The sequence below is a fragment of the Diadema setosum genome, chromosome 8, assembly GCF_964275005.1.
Source record: "Diadema setosum chromosome 8, eeDiaSeto1, whole genome shotgun sequence".
In the NCBI taxonomy this organism is placed as follows: domain Eukaryota; kingdom Metazoa; phylum Echinodermata; class Echinoidea; order Diadematoida; family Diadematidae; genus Diadema; species Diadema setosum.
The window spans coordinates 20,441,490-20,458,716 of NC_092692.1; the positions used below are offsets into that span (position 1 = coordinate 20,441,490).

Here is a 17,227-nt window from a genome sequence, read left to right on the forward strand (position 1 = left end):
TTTTATGGCGTGAGTGGGAATGTACGCGAAACAAACGTCATAATGCTCAAGTACTGTCTAGTCTACACCCAAGTTCCCACTGTTTATTTTGGGAATAACAAAAAGGTCTGGACTCTACCAAATGGTTCAAATGATATGATATCATCGTAGAAACTAATATTTAAACAATTAACCACATTGTGATTCTGGAAATGAAAATGTGTAATGAAGAATAACATATAATTCCAGATATGATATGAGAAGATATGACTTGAACGTAGACTTAGATCCAGTGCCAGGAGCTGAGTGTGCGCTCCCTCTTCAATTGTGGACGCACTATTTGTACGCACGCGTATGGCGACTACTTACTCTATAGGTATAATCTCTTTGGGACCTACACACAGCTCCAACACAGCCTACGAGAACGTATTCGTACCGTTGTACCTGTTACTAGTACCTGCTGTGACAAGCTAGCTACATTAGGTGCCTGTACTGGAGCACAGATATCGTTCTGTGTATGTGCTGGAGCCTGCGCGCATCTGCTGAGCGTCTGGAAAGTAGAATTCAATTCGTGGTGTAGAGGATGGCGCTACAGAGTTTCTCAAGTCCGGTCTCTTTAACTCGGACTCAACTTTGTCCGCACCCGACAAGACGCACGTGTGTTAGTTATGAAGACAAAAAGGTCGATTCACAATTCAATTCAGGGTTGCTGTTTTTTCCAGTCAAAATTTATTCCATTATTTGACAGAAAAAAATAAGAAGGTATGCAAATGATACCGACTTTCAGATGATATTTTTTTTATTTCTACATCCAGGACTCTGTAAATTAAAAGAAAAAGGAAATATAAGAATTCTTCCTCATAGCTGAAATAGCAAAATATTGTAGGCAGGTTTTTTTTTTTTTTTTTTTTTTTTTAATCTATTCCTCCGATCAATTTCTTTCAGCAGCCACTACCATTTGGTATGAGAACAATGACATTCGACTGCCACCATCGATAAGACTTTGAGCGAAAGTTTGTGTTGAGCGTTCATTCTCTTTAATCTATTACATGTGGACAATGCAAATGAAAAGTGAAATTTAGCCAAAATGTAAGCAAAATTGTGATATCAATTGTACAGTTAATTAAGAATGAACATTTTAGACATCCACAAAGTTTCTTTTTCACTTGCGCTATGCCTTGATAAGAGAACATCACAATGATTATGCAAAGATAAAGTTTTCATTGTCCTTACCAAGCTCTTCCTTCAGCTCTTTTTTGTTCCTTCTCCTATTTTTTTTTTTTCAACCTAGGTGGCTTTAATCTCTGACGAGCATTGATTGAATTTCGGCTAGATAAAATATACACAATTGAAGACATGCTACAGTGATGCAATCATCACCAGCATCTTCTATTTATTTGCTGTGTCATTTATTGGGTTACAGCTCATTATTCCAAAGGTTCGTTATTCCGAAGGCTCTTTATTCCTAAGATTCGTTATTCCGAAGGTGCATTGTTCCGAATTTCATTTTCGGATTAACCAATCTTCGGAGTAACGAACCTTCGGAATAACGCCACAAATTTTCGGATTAACGAACCCTTTTTCATTTTCGGATTAATGAGCCTCTAGGTATAGGGAATTTGCGTGTTTCGGATTAACGACCCTTCGGAATAACGAACCTTCGGAATAGCGAACCTTCGGAATAATGAACAGCACCCCATTTATTGTCCTTCTTATTAGTATATAGATACTGAGAAGATATGCATCAAAATAGGAGAATACAATGCAGGTTGTCATTTTGAACACAGCAAATCAAATTTTATTAACATCTGGACATCATTATCATAGAGGAGGACAGGATAGAGGGGACTGCATTCTACAAGCTCTGCTTTTTAGCAGTCCCCTCCATTTCCAGCAATATTGTTTATGCATTTACCACAGTGACGTAACAGTTATTTGTATCTCTGTTGATAATTTACCTGTATCTCTTTTACAATGTTATTCTGTTCATCGCATTGTGGTACTGATTTCATGACGTCTGTGTATATGAGCGTTTCTTTGTATTTCTTATTATTTGTTTGTCGGAAGTGAAATAAATCAACTTGAACTTGAACTTGAACTAAAAGGCTACTACATGTAAGTACTATACACAAATACATACATTCATCACATACACATCCATACTTAGTACATAATCATGATACATTGTACTATATCATCATTATCATACAAACGAGTAGTTAAAAAATGTTTGATGTTGATGTCGCACATTTCTATCATTATAGATTTTCCTGGCCAACAATTTCACTGTTTTGTTATTAAATTTCTCATATTAGAAGCATTCATTTTCGTTTTAAAAAAATACGCTTAGGCATTGAAATATCATTGCTCAAAATCGTTTTGTTCAAATTACCTAATGTGGAAACCAAATTTGCATTTGCGCATTTTATACAACGTCCAAGTAGATCCTTGTAATTTGATTGGAGGATTGTTGGTGACGTGATATTCAATAAGTACTCCATTCAACGCGCCGTGCAATTTTGGTTCTATTTTTGCGTGCAACTTGGTTCGATTTTTTCGTTCTATTCCACGGTTCGAGAAATTGTACGGTACTGCATGTGCTGTGTGTTGCATATTTGAGGATCGCATGCAGCTAGCGCAGTGTACGTGTGCGGTACATGCATGCGCATACGTAGGCCTACGTAGTGCTGGTGTACGACCGCTAGCTGTGACCTGTATCTACAATGATTGCACAAGCCAGAATGAGAATCGCAGTGGATCCACATGTAAGTATGGCTTCATTTTTGCATATATATATAGACTTCTAGGCCTACTTAGACCTACCCAACAATTCTCCAACCAAATAACAAAGATCTACTTGGACATTGTATAAAACAAATAATGTATGGTTTTTACTCGTGTAATGGAACGAGATTTTGCACTCGGTGAAAGATGAGGCGCACTATTCAACTCGGCTTCGCCTCGTTGAATAGAGCGCCTCTATCCTTCACCTCGTGCGAAATCTCGTACCATTGCACTTGTGACCATTCTCTATTTGTATACTAATTCACTGAATGGTATAAATATTTCTGCAATGGCTATTCAAATTCATCTCAACCTGTCATCATCTTATTCCGAATATTCAAATTTGCATGATGGGCAAATAGGTTCATAAAAGGAACATTTTTTTTTATTCAATAGTTCATTTATCATTTCCAAAACAAAAGCAAAAAGAAAATCAAATTAAACTTGTCTGAAGTTCATTAGAAAGTACATTACTTGTACTTATTTTGAGTTTAATATTAAAAACATCTATATGTGGCTCACACATAGTGATAAAACTGAATATGTATAATTATCATCACAAAAACAGTAAAATGATCATAACAACGATGTCAAGTAAATATCATAAATACAATATTACGATCATGAACAAAGATGTAAATTAAAGACAGACTGTATTAAAAAAAAGTGATGATCATGATGAAGAGAAGGATTTGTATCGAAGTTTACATGAAATGTTGAGCAAAAGGACAAAATCTGGATGTTCAGATATTAATCTTTATTTTTCCATCAAATTCAACTTTTATTTCCATCAGCAACAAGTAATACATAATACAAAGTATGCATTTGCCATTCATGCTATTCAACAATTAAAAAAGTACAGATCGTGAAACATAATACAAAATATATAATTTTTATAAAGATAATCATAATATCGGGAAAACAATGCACACGTTGCAATCCTACATAGGCCTACACATGGTGTTACCATAAACAACTCTTCCTCATTTACATCACCGCATGCAAGCTTTCAAATATCACATAACATAATTTCAGGATGGAATTTGCCCTACAACTCTTTGTAACCTTTATAGCCAGTAAGCGCTGATGAATTTAGTTCAGCAACAGCTACACAACTGCCATCGAGTTTACGTCACCTCGATAACGGAGACACGTAATGGCCGCATTGCATTCTGGTACGCTCCTCCGCAAACTTTAGACCTATCACAGCGTGCGCTTTCCAAAGGGGGTGATGGAGGAGGAGGAGTCAGGGAGTTGCCTTCTGCGTAGCTCTACTTCCAAAGAGATTTTTTTTTTTTTTAATCACCACCTGTGCTTTTTTAGACGAGCGCCACCGACGTTCCACCTGTCATGACGTTCATGGGAAAAACCCAGCGTAGCATCTCGTGGTCGACAGTGCAGTACTAGTACTATAACTCGTTTACGATCGGTGGATCCCGGGATGCGGATCCCACGCACTGACGCCGTATCTTAGGCGACGTCCGTGCGGTTGCGAATTTTGTGTCCAAGCTGTGCGGTACATTGAATTACATCGTATGTATCAGCACCAGGAATTGTGTGCTGCCATCTGGGGGTATCAGCAGGATTCAATTTCATAAAAAGTTACTACAACGGCAACTTTTGCTGCTCAAGTGTCTTGGCAATGACAAGAATCCCTTCCTGATTGGTTGTTGCTACGAGAAGTAGATATCTAACAGGAACTACTATCACAGTGCATGCTTTTCTATGAAATGAGACCCAGAACATGTGAGCAAGAGTGCAGCGTCCACTTGCTGAGAATCGTGAGATTGGTCCGAGTGTAATCGTCTCCGTTTACAGAACGTAACGGTACAAAGATCGACGTCTCATCTAGTTGCATGTTTTCAATATTATAAGCCATCGCAGTGCAAGTGACGAGGTAAAGAATGTACAACTTGATGACTCAGATAAGGTATTTCTCATTACATCGTATACTAGTAAGAAGTAGATATTGTTGAAATGCAAATAGATTGTGACGATCATCACTGAACTGGAACACAAGACAACGCCACAAGACTGGAGCTGGGTAGAGTTTGGAGGACATACCGTCGCGTCGGCTGTAGCGAGCAACCGCAAGGTCCAAGCGGCCGCGCCGTTCCCCCGTGTGCTCTCTGTACGGTGCAGTGTCTACGCTACGTACTTTCAGCCCATCGTGAGGTAGGCCCGTCGTTCTAAATTAAATACGTACAGTACAGTGTTATTAACAAAACAAGATTCCCTGTCAAGTTTCAATGTTCTAGCTTTCTTCCTCATTGTATGGCCTGAGGCTGCTCGCCTTTCACTCCACTTACTAAATACTAACCAAATACCTATCATGCGTGGTTGTAAAATAGGATGCAAGGCAATTTAGGCTTCATCACAATAAAAAAAAGAGCTATTTGTATAAAATAATTTATTTATAATAACTGCACTAGGGGCCAGGGCATTTGAACAAAATCTCTGGTGAAATTTTCTTCTGTCTGAAATGAAAAACAAAGACTAGTTCAGTGATTACAATGGAATGCCAGAATACATTTTCTTTAACTAGTTTGTGTTTTAATAGCAAATAATTTAAGGTAGGCCTCGGGTTTAAGCTTTTCTAGGCCTACTATATACTATGCGTGTCCACCACTTTCTTTCGACAGGTTATGTCCGCTGACATGCTCACAAAATATTGTGCCACATAATACTAAATGTATTGTTATGAAGTACAACATCACACCTAAAGATGTCAAGTCAACAATTTTAATAGAAACTTGTATAATGCCATGCCAGCAAAGATATGAACGATTTACTTAATATATTTTTTGTGCACATATCATGTATTCATTTCAACTTGGATCAAAAGGGCAAACTTCTTCTTTAGAGAGAGAGGGGGGGGGGGGGGGGAGGAGAGAATGAAAGAAGGAAACAGCAAATTGATAGCAGGAAAATAACTGCAGCTAGTAGTACTGCATTTTTTTTAATGGTTTAATCATGTTATCACATTCACAGCTGAGGAATATACACTGACAAACCATGTTGGTAATAGACTCAACTGTAACAGCATGAAATGAATGATATATGATATAATATTAATGATGTTACTTGAGCAGAAGTAATATGAGGTCATATCGGCAAATATTTTTACATAAAAATACAGCTGAAATGCGTGCACTGTCAGTCTATGTCCATTTTAATGCATTCTAGGGGTTGTTAGTGCAAACTCTCAGATTTAATCAGAAATCATGTTGTAGAAGATAGTGTATATTGTGATATTTGATAGTTAACCCGTTGAGGACGAGTCCCGAGTATACTCGGGCAGGTGTCTATGGGAAATGCGTGTTGTAGCAAAATCAGTCCGTCCTCAACGGGTTAATAAAACACCAGTCAATGTTTAAGGTGACTGTACTTTAATAATAGAGTAGATAAATGTAAATACAGCATTGGTAGAAAGTTAATGAAATCCAGTAATCTTTTCAGTCTTTGCCCCTGGTTTTATGAAAAATTATTTCATTCTGGTCTATGTGTGATTTTTGTTTTGATTGTCCAATTAAACTTGTAACATAATGTGGCAGTTTACATTACATGCAGTAAAAACATTATCTCTTACATTACAGTGAAGATGAGAATCAAAAGGTGATACTATAATGATCAACAGTAATTATCATCATTGACATTAGCATTATAGCTGTTTGACATATGTGTGACCATACACCACAAAACCAACAAAAAGTCGCCAGGCAAGGATTTGTAGTGAAGGACATATTCTGAAAGAGCAGACTTTAAGCTTTAAAATGATGTGTAACTCAATTCAAATGGACTCTCCTAACCTGTCTTATTCCTAATCTTGAAAATAAAACACATACTCTGGAAAAGTATTTACTGAGAAAAGAGGCTCTAAAGTATAGGGTCTATTCAAGCACTTAATCTTACCAAGCCATGCTAGCTGGCCAATGAATGGGACAAAAAGCAGGATGTGAAACTCTGCAGCATAAACAATAAAGGGATTATCAAATTAAGCTGAAATTAATCATGCTCTATTAACACATTCTATCCATGACTAATACCAACGTTCAAAGTAGTAGCATCATCTTTTCAAAATTATTAGAGTTGAAAGTGAAGAGTATGGAAAGGGTTTTTAACAAATGAAAAGGGGTCTCTATGACACACCTAATCACACTATTCTACCAAAAACAAAAAAGTGTTCCAGAAATAAAAATGGCTAAAAACACAATTTCCTATTTGTTTCATGATCCCAAACCTTACCATAATGTCGACGAAGTCTTGTTCTGTCAAAAAATATAGAAAAAAAAAAACCTCAAGGTTGGCTATAGGTTGACTCAGCACACATATTTTGAGTCCTGACACAAAATCAGTGTGTGCGACTTTCTGTTTGTTTTGTGATGCACGGTTACATATATTGTAGTGATGGAAAAAAAAAAAACAAACAAAAAAAAAACTTTTGCTCCTATATGACCAAAAGCATTTGTAGATTATATACAATGTACTAGTAAATCAAGACACTGATGTATGCTTATGAACATACTGTATGTGCAAATGCAAGGTTGCACCAATGTCCGTATTCGTAAGGTTTAATATAATCTTCTCTTCACTCTTCGGCTGAGGGGGAGGGGGATGGAGGGAACCTTGACCCAACCAATCAACCAATCAACAGGTACTATCTCCCAACCCCCCTACTGGAGACTCTCCCCCCTCCCCCCCCCCCCACACACACACACACTGAAAGATGTTCTGTGTCCCCTATTTTCGTTTGTAGTTCCCTTAAAAACAAAATAAAACATACATGTATTCACATATTTCTTGGGTAAATAATCACATGTTTTTCCAAACTCACTGTAAAGTAAAAAAAAAACAAACAAACAAACAAACACAACAATAACAACACCTTTTGAATAATGTAAAACTTGGCTTGTTCTTCTAAATTGTCATAAAAAGCGTATTTGCTGTGAAGGGAGAACAAATTTCAAATTTTAGTAATTTATGCTAATTTTGTAATAATTTTGTAGTAAAAATATGAAAGACACATGCACTTCTACGGACCTTTTAGCTCAAAATGCTTGGTGTCCACTGTACGAATGTTACACAATCTTTCAAGTAAATCAAAATTTTTATGCGATTACTTTTATATAGTGATTAATACTGCATAGTATTTTTGAAGGCAACAACTTTAAGAACAAACTTTCACATTTGTAATTTTTATGAGAATTCATCAAGTCATATGTAAAAATTTATCACTCTTTTTTGGTAAGTGGATGCACTGGCCAAAGATGCTTAAATTGTGTATTTTATCTAGTGAAATAATGTTTGAATTTCTCAATGAATCTTCAATACACATCGGGGAAAGCTCCTCTAGCGAAAAATTATAAGATTTCGAGTTAAGTTTTCATAACACAAAGATCTTTCAAATTGCTATGTAATATCATGGATGACACCCAAAAGAAATCTTTAAATTTCAGATTTGCCCTGTACTTCTAATTATTACTTTTCAACCTTCTTCTTCCTGAATTTGATTTGATTTGTCTTTCAAGAATTAACAAACAAACAAAAAAAAAGGTCATAGTTTGTGTTACTGTACATGATGCATCATGTAGAAGTTTGAGGTGGACACCAAGGATCATGAATGTTGCAAGGTATGAAATATTGTGATATAAAAAAAATAACCCACATCCCAAGATTTTTAACTTTATTGGCATGTTTTGGGTAGACCTGCACTTGCCATCAGACAACAATTGCACGTTGGATAGTCTTGCAAATTTGTAAAATACCCAATCTCAAAATTTGTGGGGTTTTTTTTCATGTCACGTTTATCAAGTCCACTTACGGGCAAGAAAATTGGTTTCACCCAACATTAAACTGGAAACTGCTGGATTTGAAACACAAAGTTATTTCATTTACCTTGACTACATATTTACAGTATGACATGGTGAAAGCATTACTGTAGAGAAATCTCACCAGCCAATATTGTAAAGATGCCCATATTTCATTACCAGAATTACATAAAATTGTAGGTCTATAATAGCAAGTCTCTCTCCATGCTCCTAAACTTTTGTCATAGGGCGAGTCCAAGATAAATGGAATTCAAATCTTCAACTTCAAAATATACCAAAGTTGTCAATGTTGAGCAAAGATGAAATTTTGCCTTTTCAGGGGACCCTATCTTGGACTTGCCCTTAAAGTGAAAACATAGTTTTGGTAAGGGTTTGAGAACCCGTCTGGCACCATTTCATATTTGCTTGCAATATATCGAAAGAGTCTACCAAGAAATTTACCTGGCTGACACGATTTGCTGGGATGAGGAGTTGTTTTGGAGTATTTCGAGATCAAAAATAAGAGTCGGTATACCGACTTTTATTCCAGAAGGATCCAGACTAACTCAGTCTCAGGGAAAACTCGGCCCTATTTCAGACAATTTACATGCAGTTCGTAATCACCATACTGAAAAGACAATCAAAGACACTTGATAAACAATAAAACAACTTCAAAGATAGCACATCTCAGGTGATGTGCGTAATACGCTTGAGGACCGCGCACTGCCCATTTGTTTTGTACAGGATTAGTGCGTACTTTCCTGTCTTTTCAGTTAAGCGTCTTTGGTATCAACTCGACCATAACTGTGACCAGCCAGAACGCAAAGCGCTACAGGCTGCTCCCATAGTACAACGCTGTACACTCCAGAGGGACAACTTGTCCCGCCGTCAAAGCGAGGCCAAGTTGTCCCCGAGTCGGAGTTTAGCCTGACCCGATCGGGTAAGTTTTGAGACTGCGACTCCGGCAAAACTTTTTGGTTATTATTTCACATTTTCATCGTTAACCATCGAATATCTTGTTATTACAGCGTTATTCCACACATTTCTTAGGCATACAAGCACATTTGGGAGTAAAATTTGACAACTTTTGCAGGCGTACCAGAACTATGTTTTGGCTGTAATTATCTCGTATAGGTCTCCAACACATATGCTAAAACTGCAAAATCATGTGATTTGCAGTCTACAATTATAGTTTCAGTAAAAAAAAAAAAGGAGCAGATTCAGGAGGAATTGACTGATATTTTAAAAGAAAATAACAGATTTGAAGATGTGTTTTCTGCGCAGATTCTTAAAGAGACGAACTTGACATGAACAAGTTTGCTTAATCAAATATATAGCGAGCCCATTTGGGGGCCAATATCAGCATACATAATTCTCCCACCCCACCCCCCCCCCCCACAAACAAAAAGAATAAAAAAGAGGAATCTATTTGAATTGAAGGTGTATTTTCCTGATGGTTTGTTATTTGAAGTGAAAATGAACAAACAAAACTGCAGAGATGATGACGTCACAAAACTACATACATGCCTTCCACAACTAGTAATAGTGAGCATGCACCAACTACATGTAGCTTGTTATGTAGTATGTGATGGTCGCAGTGCCATAGTGTGTATTATAGTCAGTATCAGGGTTGAGGGTAACAGAACATTTTCAAATATGGGGGGGGGGGGGGTTGGGGTGGTGGCTGACCAGCCCACAACAGGGCAGATGGGAGGAGGAAAATCTCTTAAAATGATGGTTTCATCATTTTTTTTAAATTTGTTTTTACAGTACACTTGACAAATGCAAAACAACACAACACAAATAAACAATATGTGTATCACACATACACATAATGATAACAGTAGGTGTTGCATTTTGATTGCGACCACGACGCATTCAAGGTACCGGTAATAAAAAAGGTAAATAATCTTTCATACAAGTGTGTATTCCACGGTTATTGAGAAATCGCCAATGGTATTGAGGATGCAAGAAATACAGCTTAGCCAATATGTCATTAAGATTCTTGACTCTTATTATTCTTTTACTGAATTATCACTAGTTATCAAAATAGGATTGTTGTCATTGATGTAATTTTTGAAGTAGCAGTAGTACAAGTAATTTAGGTGGTTACGGAGATACTTGCCATGTAGTCTTCCCACATATAGAGCTATTAACAAGTGTGTGTGAGCACATATTGCATTACCCAAGCTAACCTCTTAACACAAGTGGTCAAAACTAGTGGAGTGATTTACTTGCAGTTTCGGTAGACCAAAGCAGCATGTCAGTACTACACAGACATGAACAATTTCCACAAGGAACTTTTCAGAGTTTTTATCTCTTAGATCTGTTGCATACATTTCCAAACATGTGTTACTGCTTGTCAACTTGAAGAAAAACAACATTTCAACAAAGATATTATTGGCTATCAAAGCAAGTGAGATTTTTGCTATGAATGTAGTTTCACAGAAGTTTTTTTAAAGCTTGAATTGAGACAGTTTTTCCTACATCCTAGGTGAGTTCTTCATGATGCACTAATTAGGGTTATTTTAATGTTGTTTTGCCAAGACATTTTCACTAGCTCTTTCTATTGCTCATTAGCAGTGATGATCAAATATTCACTTGTTTTTCTTTCATTATATTGAAGGATGATTGACGCCTGTGGGAAAATGTATGATTGCGATTCTAAGGCTTAGTATAATATGTAGAAATGCATATTTCCCCCATACCCTCTCTTAAGTGTAGTGACTGCCACCACCTTTGAAAATTTGCTTGTTCAACCCAAGGGGATAAAAGGTGATATATAAAGCAAGATCACCCATGTTTCCCCTCAAAATTCCAGGCAGTTGAACCACTGTGTAGAATAGAGATCAAGGCTAAAAAAGATCATGTGAAATAATGAGGCATGATTGTAGAATGTGTGACCTCTTTCTGTAGTATATCCACTGATAACAGTAATAATGTGTTTTGTTTGGCTCTCATTATGGGCTCCTCATTGCACATGATGGCTTTCTGTCTTTCTGTCTCCTGATAGTTTGAGTCATACATTTATGTGACCGTGCATCACAAAACCAGCACAGCCCGATTTCATGTGAGTATCAACTCAAATTAGGTGAAATGGGTCAATCTAGTCAATCTTAAAGGACAAGTTCACCTTCATAAACATAAGGATTGAGAGAATGCAGCAATATTAGTAGAACACATCAGTGAAAGTTTGAGGAAAATTGGACAATCGATGCAAAAGTTATGGATTTTTAAAATTTTTGTGTTGGAACCGCTGGATGAGGAGACTACTAAGGCTCGTGATGTCATATGAGTACAACAGTATAAAGAAAATGTAAAGAAATTTCAATATATTTTCACTTTTTTCGCATGATAAAAGAGCACTTGACTTGCCTCTTCCTAAAGGTAATGGGAATAATATTACCCATAACATATGTCAGTAACGAGTCAAGGGAATGTTTACTTTTTTCAAAAGATGAAATTTTGTGAAATTCTCTTTATATTTTCCTTATGTTGTTGTACGCATGTGACATCATACATTGCAGTAGTCTTCTCATCCAGCGGTGACTGCACAAAAACTTCAAAAATTCATAACTTTTGAACGGATTGTCCGATTTTCCTCAAACTTTCAATGATGTGTTCTACTATTATTGCTACATTCTCTCAATTCTTATGTTAATGAAGGTGAACTTGTCCTTAAAGTTTTATGTATTTTCTGACAGAGCAATTCTTCTTCTACGTAATTCTAAATTTTGAAATGGTAAAACAAACAGGAAATTTGTGTTTTTACAACTTTTCTAGAACACTTCCTTTGTAGAATAATGTGATGACGCATGTCTTAGAGGCCCTTTTACATTCCTTAAAAACTCTTTACATACTCTTCACTTTCAGCTCAAATAACCTTTGAGAGGATTGTGCCACCACTCTGAAATGTAAAAGTAGTCATGAATAGAATGTGCTGATAAAGTATGGTAAATTTCAGCTTTATCTGATAATCCCTTCATGATATTGTGGTTGCTCTGAGCTTTTACATCCTGTTTTTTGTCCCATTCATTACACATAGGACACAGCTTGGGCGATTCACCCATTGAGGGTGGGCTGATTTTGCTACACTGTGCATTTTCCCATTGACACCTGCCCGAGTATCGAGTATCGGGGGGGGGGGGGAACTAGTCTTACGGGTTAAGAACTTCAATAGAACCTAAGCTTCAAAGCCTCTTTTCTCAGTAAACACTTTTCAAGAGTTTGTACTTTCTCTTTATCATTTAGATAGATTAGAAAAGCCCATTTGTATCGAGTTATGCATCATTTTGAAGCTTAGAGTCTGTTCTTTCATAATCTACCCTTCACTAAAAATCCATGTCTGGTGACTTTTTGTTGGTTTTGTGGTGAATGGTCACATAAGAGATTTGGGATATGTTGTCTGCTTCTCCTGATCATTCTAAAAATATGCCCATATATTATGCATGGATTTGTTTACACGTGAAGTTTCTCGCTAAGAGTAATGAAACCAATAGTTTTGAAAGTGGATGCCATGGTAGTGAGTGCATGTGTTGATGTAAACTGCACTCTTGTTCTTGGGCTTGCTCAATCAATGAAATGGACCTATGTCTCAATATTGTGTTACTGTTTCCATTTCAAAATACAGTAGGATGTCGATTATCTGGCCACATCGGACCAGCGGGCCTCCGGATAATTGATTTGGCTGGATAAGAGAGATTTACAATGTACAGCGCTTTGTACATGCCAGGGGTATACATGTTACCAATTTACTATTAAATACTATGATTATCTGCATGGGATTGTCATGTTTCATACATGTATGTCACATCATATGATACCAAAAAAAACGAGACATGAAACTCGTCACACTGACGAGTTAGGTGATACGCCTGGGGTCATCAGATGTCGGTCATCTGTGATCGACAAAGAAAAGAATGTGATATAGGCACCTTGAAGTTGTATTGAGCGTGCATGCAAAACGGTTTCTCTAACCACTCGGCCACGGGACATCCACGGAAACGGTAAAACCGAAAAAAAAAATGTATAGATATTACAGGGGGAAAAAGTCAATGCCCACTCAACAATCGTGGCCGCGTGAACATGTATTGCATTGCTAGAAGGAAATGCGGCCTTGTAACGACTGAGGGGTCGCTGTGCCATTTCTGGCAATTTCGGAAAAATACATCCCGCAGACATAAAACCTATAATCGGCTGATTTTGATACCTTGCCTTTAATCACAATTTTCAGTGTGATGATGTCATCAAAGTACAAAACAATGACATGGACTTGAAAGACAATTGCTCAAAGTACAACACCTCCGTTGTCGTCATTACATACTATTTGACAGAGTCAGGATGCAACATTCTGCAGCAGTCGAAGCAATGTGGTCTCCAACACAAAACAGAGGGATATTGTGTGTGTGTGTGTGTGTCTGTGTGTGTGTATAGGTGCGTTTATATACGAATGTGATTTCTACATGGACGATATATGTAATACAAAATTGAAGAAAAAAAAAGTAAAAAAGCTAGGTATTTTGTTTCGTGATCTTGTGGGGTTCGAACCCGCACGTGTGCAACCTCACGTCTCTGAGACGTCGCCTTTAACCACTCGGCCATACGTCTCGACGAGAAAAAAAAGAGGAACGTAGACTTATGTATGTGAAAGATGAATCAGGAATCGTTTTGTCCACATTCCATTCTCATTTTCAGTTTTAAACTGCAAAATTGTCAAACTAATAAGGAGATTTCAAAGAATAACATGCATGATTACTGCAGCTTATTGTCTCAGTTACCACACACTTAAGTTACAGAGGAAATGGAGCAAAATCATCTGAGATAAAGGTGCTTAAACGTTGTCAAGTTAATGCACATAAAAAAAAAAAAATCACCTCCCATAGAGATAACACGTAAACTTGTCTGATTTTGAGTCTTTACCTTTAATAACAATTTGAAGTATGATGGTAAGTCTTCTTGAACCAAGAGTGTGGAACGCAAGCTTCTACATGAAAGATGAATCATGACGATCACCCGTGACCGACACATCTTCAAAGGGATCAGTTATTAGAAGTGGAAGCCCTCGTGCCAAGCATATTGTCTCAGCAATTCCAAAGCAATGATACCCTTACATTTATGCACACCATAATTTCCCTCTGAAATCAATGGTAGGTATATTCATGTACAATTGCTTGCCTTGTCCATAAACTTTGCTTTACAAACTTTCAGTGAAACGTGTCATAACATAATTCTGTAACTCCATTAGCAGGGATTGACTTCATAAAGAAAGATATATCAAATTGAACGCTTAGCGCGTATAACTAAGGGGGATTTTAGCCTGATGCTCTGTTCTTCACTGCTCAGATACCAACAACACTCATTACCTACGGCTACGTATAGAGAAACAGCCATGACGAAAATAAGTTATTCCTTTTCTTTGGCAGATAGACACACAACCCCTTTAAACCACACTATAATTGACATGGAGGGACATGAAAAAGTTCATTACTACTACTGAACAGTGATGCCTTCTACTCATGTGGCACAAGATACCTCTATAGCAACATAAAACCTGTCTACAACTCCGTTATTGCGTCAAACAATAACATCCTGGAATTTCAAAGAGATGAGCGAGACGCCATACACCTGGCCTAGAGTTAATTCATTCAGTTGCCATTCCTGCTCCAGTTGAGTTATGCAAATTATTTTCCGACCTGTCTTGTGACAATATAACAGGAACAAACGTAGAGAAAAGGAAAGGGAAAAGGAAAGGTGGCAAGCGGGGCACTGTACCAAGGGCAATTTAAACAATACGTATGATAAATGAAGCAAATCCAACCTAGAGCCTCCGACAAAAAAAAAAGAGGAACTTGAGCGACTGTGTGTCGTGGGGTAGTATAATTGATAAGATAATACGATAAATGACATCGATCGGAATAAAGCTGAACTGCCAAAAGAAACACAAAGAAAGAGAGAAAAAAATGATAACGTCCTGCGGGTCTCGAACATCTCATCCTAAGGTAGTGCATAATGACCATGCAGCGCTCTAAGTGACTATAAGCCACACGGCTGTACCGAAGATTGGATGTGAAATTTATCTTTAATCTTTTTTTATTTATATATATATATATATATATATATATATATATATATTTATCTTAAATATTTATACCATATACAACATGAAAAAGTTCATTACTACTACTAAACAGTGATGCTTTCCATTCATGTGGCACAAGATACCTCTATAACAACATATAACCTGTCTACAACTTCGTTATTGGGTCAAACAATAACAACCTGGAATTTCAAAGAGATGAGCGAGACGCCATACACCTGGACTAGAGTTAATCAATTCAGCTCCCATTCCTGCAAGTTATTTAAACATACATGTTCCTACCTATCCTGTTACAGTATAACAATAACCAATGAAGAGAAAAGGAAAGAGCAAACGAAAGGTGGCAAGCGGGACACTGTAACAAGGGGCAATTTACAACATTAAGTGTGACAAAATTAATGAAGCAAACCCAATCTCCAAACTCCAATACAAAACAAGGGAAATAGAGCAGCCGTGTTCACGGGTTACGTACACTTGATAAAGTAATACGATAAATGACATCGGAGTAAAGCTGAACTGCCGAAAAAAAAAAGAGAAAAAAAAGAAAGAACGGATAAAAGTCCTGCGGGAGTCGAACCTCTCGCCTTCCGGTATGGCGTTATGAACAACCAGCGCGCTAACCGATTATGCCACATGGCTGTCCTGAAGATCGAGTGCGAAACTTAAATCTAAATACTATCGTGACAGTGTTGACTTGTGATGGCGCTATTCAACTTCCCACAAGTGGCAGCGTGGATTCGATCAATATACAGTTGCAAAGAAAAATTGGGAATCGTTCCGTACAGATTGCATTCTCATTTTCAGTTTTAAATTGCAAAATTGTCAACCTGATGAGGAGATTTGAAAACATAAAATGCATGATTACTAAAGCTTGTTGTCTCAGCTACAACATATTTATGTTTCAGAGGAAATGGAGTAAAATCAGATGAGGTAAAGGTGCTTAAACGTTGTCAAGTCAATGCATGGTTTAAAAAAAAATCACCTCCCATAGACATAACACGTAAACTTGTCTGATTTTGAGTCTTTACCTTTAATCTCAATTTCTAGTATGATGACGTCATCATATTTCAAAACCATCACATGGCCTTGAAAGGCAAATGTTCAAAGTGCAACATATCTGAATTTGGGGTAATATTGAGCTTAAACAACAGAGATACGAGCAAATGAATGTCAGAAACAGTACCTCAAAAAAATCAATTCCACTTTTTTGATTTAAAATGACGATATGATGACGTCATCGCATATTCCTGGCAATACTGATACTTGGAATGTTACTTACAATTCATATACTTTTGTAATATGCAATAGAAATATAGGGTCAACAGACAATTTAAAGAGCTATGGCGAAATAAACAAAGACATGTTTTTTCACTATATTTGCAGAAAGACGCGCACGCGGAATTTCAACTTTGATGCCAGTGCATTCCTTTGTTATAGGTCGTAATCGATCGGAAATCAATGGATATTATTACTCAAAGTATCAGGAATCCAAATCAGTCAAAAAAATTGCATTTTCATGTTGCTTACGGGCTCTGCGCGCGAAATTGCGCGGATGGACGTG

General features: G+C 37.1%; 1 protein-coding gene across 1 annotated transcript in view; it reads left to right on the forward strand.

The window, feature by feature from the left end:
* Positions 1-4,812: 4,812 nt before the first annotated feature.
* The window catches only part of LOC140231932 (uncharacterized), a 101,059-nt gene continuing 88,644 nt past the window's right edge, over positions 4,813-17,227 (forward strand). Inside the window, exon 1 of the mRNA XM_072312079.1 lies at positions 4,813-4,938. The gene's annotated coding sequence lies outside the window, so the exon portion shown is untranslated. The remainder of the gene's footprint in view (positions 4,939-17,227) is intronic.